The sequence below is a fragment of the Chrysochloris asiatica genome, unplaced genomic scaffold, assembly GCF_000296735.1.
Source record: "Chrysochloris asiatica unplaced genomic scaffold, ChrAsi1.0 scaffold00235, whole genome shotgun sequence".
Lineage (NCBI taxonomy): Eukaryota > Metazoa > Chordata > Mammalia > Afrosoricida > Chrysochloridae > Chrysochloris > Chrysochloris asiatica.
Window position 1 is genome coordinate 1,730,035 of NW_006408753.1, and position 4,745 is coordinate 1,734,779.

Here is a 4,745-nt window from a genome sequence, read left to right on the forward strand (position 1 = left end):
ATACCTTTCTGGAATTTTAGTTTCTTTATACACAATACGAGGTATTTCAAAGAGGAAAAAGTCTTTTTCACTCTAAAATAATCTTATTCTGATTTCCTATACATTTTAAACATCAATTGATTATTCCTACCATAGAAGCATGAACTTGATCAATAAATGTATTCATTTAGATTTTATCGATTTTGTTCCTCTTTGATAATTTGGCTTAATATCAAAGAGGAACATTACTTATCTGTACTTTAATTTTCTCTAATTTATCTTTTTTTTTCAGTTGTGACATAGTGCAATGATTCTAACACATGAATTTTGTTAGCACTAGCAAAATCAAGTGTCTATTTTACTGTTTTCTTGCCCAAAGGTACCAGTTTACTTTTAATACTACTGTTTCAATGATCCATTTCACATATTCACTTATAGTATTAATAGCTAGTTATTATGTAGTCTTAATGTTGAGATGGAAAAAGTTGCCTCTAATAATTAAAGTTTTATTGAGGATCATTAAAATATCATTGACTTTTTTAATTAATGAAGTAAAACAAGTTTACATTTGTTTTTGAATAAAAAAAAATCTAGCATCTGCCAAAGAAGTTGTAGATATCTCAATTGGAATTCAGTGAATGGAACAAACACACATATGCATCAATACATTCAATATATCTATTTAATTTTCTGTTTGCTTCTTGTACAAGAAACTTTGCATATTCAAATGTGTACCCACATTTCTACTGGTGTTTTCTAACTCTAGAAAGTACATCTTGTTTTTTTGCTATGTTAACAATTAGATTTTTTTTGGAATATTTTAGATACTGGATTTAAAATTTTCAGTATATCTGTAAAGAAAGTCATTAGTAGCAACATTTATTTTGCTTCTACTAAATTCTTAAGATATAGCTTTCATTCCACAATACAGTAGTCACTAGTTATCTGTGATAATTGAAACTCAAAATGTGACAAGTACAAATTGAGATGTGTTATAAGTCTAAAATGAAGTCTTGGTTCGGTACTATGGGTTAATGTACTAGACTGCAATGTTGGTTTGAACCACAAGGTTGATGGTTCAAGCTCACCAGCTACTCCTTGGAAACCCTATACAGGGTCACTATGAGTTGGAACCAACTTGACAGCACTTAGCAAGCATAAGTCTAAAATACATACCTATTTTAATGACATTATTTTAAAAAGTGAAAAAAAATCTCAATTTTATATTTATTTCACACTTAAATGATAATATTTTAAATATATAAGGTAAAATTTTTTAATTAATTTTATGATATTTCTTTTACCCCTGCCTCCTTTTTTAAATTGAGGTTACTAGAAAATATATATTGTCATATATGACTCACACTTATGGTTCATATAAATCTTCTATTGGATAATGCTGGACAATTTCTCATAATCATTAATCTCAGAGAAATATAAACCTTCTTATAAAGAAAACAGTTGTAAGAAAAAGGAGGCCACACACTTATTGGATATATTATTTATAAAGTTTGATGATGTAACTGTTGTATATAATCAATCCTCACAATCATCTTTTGATAATTATGTAATATTTTCCCCATTTTACTGTTAAGGTTTCTAAAGCTTAATCAGTTAACTTTCCTGTTACAGGTCTAGTTAAATGTAAAGTTGGAAGCCAAAACATTTATTATCTGATGCTCACAAGGTTCTTAGATATGTCAATTTTTATTTCTAGTAATAGAAGTTGTCAAAGACTGCTGGTGATTTCTAACATCCATTTATGCCTCTTTTTTTATAGTAGTAATGTTGTTGAGAGTTCTGGTGTGGTACTGTGGGTTAATGTGCCATACTGCAAAGCCATATGAACTGCAAGGTCGTTGGTTCAAGCTCACCAGCTGTTTCTCAGAAACCCTATACAGGGTGGGAACAGATTTGACAGCACTTAACAACAATTACAATGTTGTTGCCAGTTTCCACTGAGTTGATCTCCATGCACAGTTGCCCCATGTGATTTCAGTTGAGCCCTGTATCCACCTCACTCACCCTGTAATTATATATACCGTATGTCTGAGGCCAGGCCATGAGATACAAGCACAGAGGATTTTTCTTAAAACAAAGCTGATACATGGCCTTTGCCCTCTTCCTCATCCTTTCGACCTGAATATGAGTATGTCATCTGGAGTTGGAGCTACCATTTTGGACTATGAGATGACTAAATTACTCATGCGAAAGCAGTAAAATAGAGTAATATGAGTTTCTAGAGATTTCACAGAGGCAAATTGATTTATAAGTAATCAGAGAATTTGCCTTAAGACTTTTACAAGCAAGAAAAATAGAAGTAGATATTATTATTTAAGCTACTGATATGTTTGGTCTCTGAAACTCAGATACCAGATAAAATGGTCCTACTTGGTATTAGCAATGACTAGTCTTTGGAGTCCTGATGTGGCACTGTAGGATAAACACTGGACTGCTGACCACTGGTTGGTAGTTCAAACCCACCAGCGGCTCATTGGAAACCTTGTACAGGGTCACTATAAGTAGGAACCAGCTTAGCACCACTTAACAATAACAATAACATCAAATAGTCCTTAATATGGACTGGAAAAATGTTTCTGGAATAGGTATCACATTTTTGGATAAACAGTAACTGAGATGCCTTTACCAGTTAGCACTAAGTCTATTCTGACTCAGGCGATCCATGTTTGTCTGTGTAGAAAAACCACAGGGTTTTCTTTGGCTGACTTTTTGGAGGAGATTGCTGGACTTTTTTGAGGAGCCTTTGGAGACTTGAACCAACAACCTTTCTGTTGGCAGCCTAGCAATTTAATACTTTCTATAAGCCAAGGACTCTAAAAAGTCTTGTCTGACAGCAAGAAGTAGGAATATTTCAGTCAGAGATTTACAGAGCTCTTTGGCCATGGTAAAAAAACAAAGAAGAGGTCAAAATATATAAAGTATAATCTATAAAATAAATCTGGCACCATTTTTCTGTTGTTTTTATAACTGTTCAAAAACACACTATCTTTTATCTCATAAATACCTCTTCAACTTCACTCTTACTTTATTAGTACCATTTGTTGGTCAGATGTGTTTCCCCCCACTGACTTGAGATGACAGATAGCATACATATGTCTTTTAAGGTGGTCAAGAACCCTAGTGTGGCGCTGTAAGATAAGCACTGGACAGCTAGATCACCACTAGCTCAGTAATTCAAACCCACCAGTCACTTCTTGGAAATCCATACAGGACCATGATAAATCAACTTGGTTGCAGCAACAATAAACTACACACAGGGACATGTTAGTATTTCAAATGGTCCTTATTAGCCTAAACTCACCAAAATGAGAAAAGAGGCAGCTGAAAATGCCCATTCCATACCTGTTTCAATCAGGGAAAACACACAAAAGTTGTGAGAAGATGACTGCCATTATACACCACTGCTCCATCGAAGTATAGAGCCAGAAGCCAATACAAGAAGGCCAACAATTACTAATGCCTCCCCATACAAAGTGGAAGGCTACACCCAAAAGGAGAAGCTATTCATTTTATTTTGTTGCATGCTCAGGGCTTGATTTTCATTTCTCCCACATTCAGATTGTCATTTTGCCCAGGAAGTTTTTCATTAAACTTTCAGCAGAGAGGCAAGTGATTGTTTTCAAATTTGGGATTAGCTCAGTAATAGGAATTTTTGCTTGAGGGTCTCCCTGCTTTTCCCAGGGAGACCTGTGTCAAGTTCTGCCAGAGGGAATTGTTAAGAGTTAGAAGTAGTTTCTGGATCAGGAACTCTCTACCAGTACTTTCCCTCACTCCACCCCCTGCACCCACAGTCCTTCCATTCAGGCTAAGGAAGAAGAGAACATCAGACACTAACACCAGGAACACAACTGTTGAAATACAAAATCAGTGTTGAGACCAAATGACCAAATTCTAAGGAAGTTTTCCAAATCTACTAACTGAACCAAAGGTACAATATTATTCATAGTAATACCCAGTGGTCTGGGGAGCAGCTTTTCTCTCATTTGGTTTTTCACTGATTATTCCAAATGCATTGTTTTCTTTAGTTTGTATGCATCTTGCACTAAAATACACTCATCCTTTAATGTTTTTTAAAAAGCATTGGAAACCAAAGCAGAAAAAAAAAAAAAAATGAACACTTACTTGGGTTATTTTCCTTATGACAAAATATATTTAGGGCTGACGCAACCTAGGAGTCCCTGGTATGGTGTGGCAAGATAAGCTCTCGGCAGCTAACTGCAAGGTCAGTGGTTCAAACACTCCAGTTAATTTGTTACTGGGCAAAAGTTCTGACCACTAGACACTGCAGCCCATCACAAAGCTGAGTGAGAATCAACATTTTATTCACAAATCTGGAAGACAGTAAGATCTCTCTCAAAATCTATCTTACTTTCCCCCTTACTGTCTTTACCTTTCTGTCTATCAATCTATTTGTTATTGTCACATTCCTTCTTCAGACTTTAATCTAGAGTGCAATCTATATTTCACCAATAAATTCACAGCCCCTTACATTCTGGGAGTAACTGCCCCTGCCACCTTCAAACAATGTTAATGGTTTTGTTGAAGGCATTTGGGCACCAGATACATTCTTCTGTCCCTGGAGGCATGAGACCATAGCTTCCTGGTTTTCCTCCCAGCTTGCTTCCTTCTTTTAAGTTTAAATTATTAATACAGCATTGGCAGTCCTGGTGTGGCATTGCGGGTTAATGCCTGTATTATAAGATTGGTTTGGACTACAAGGTCGGTTTGAACTGTAAGATCAGTGG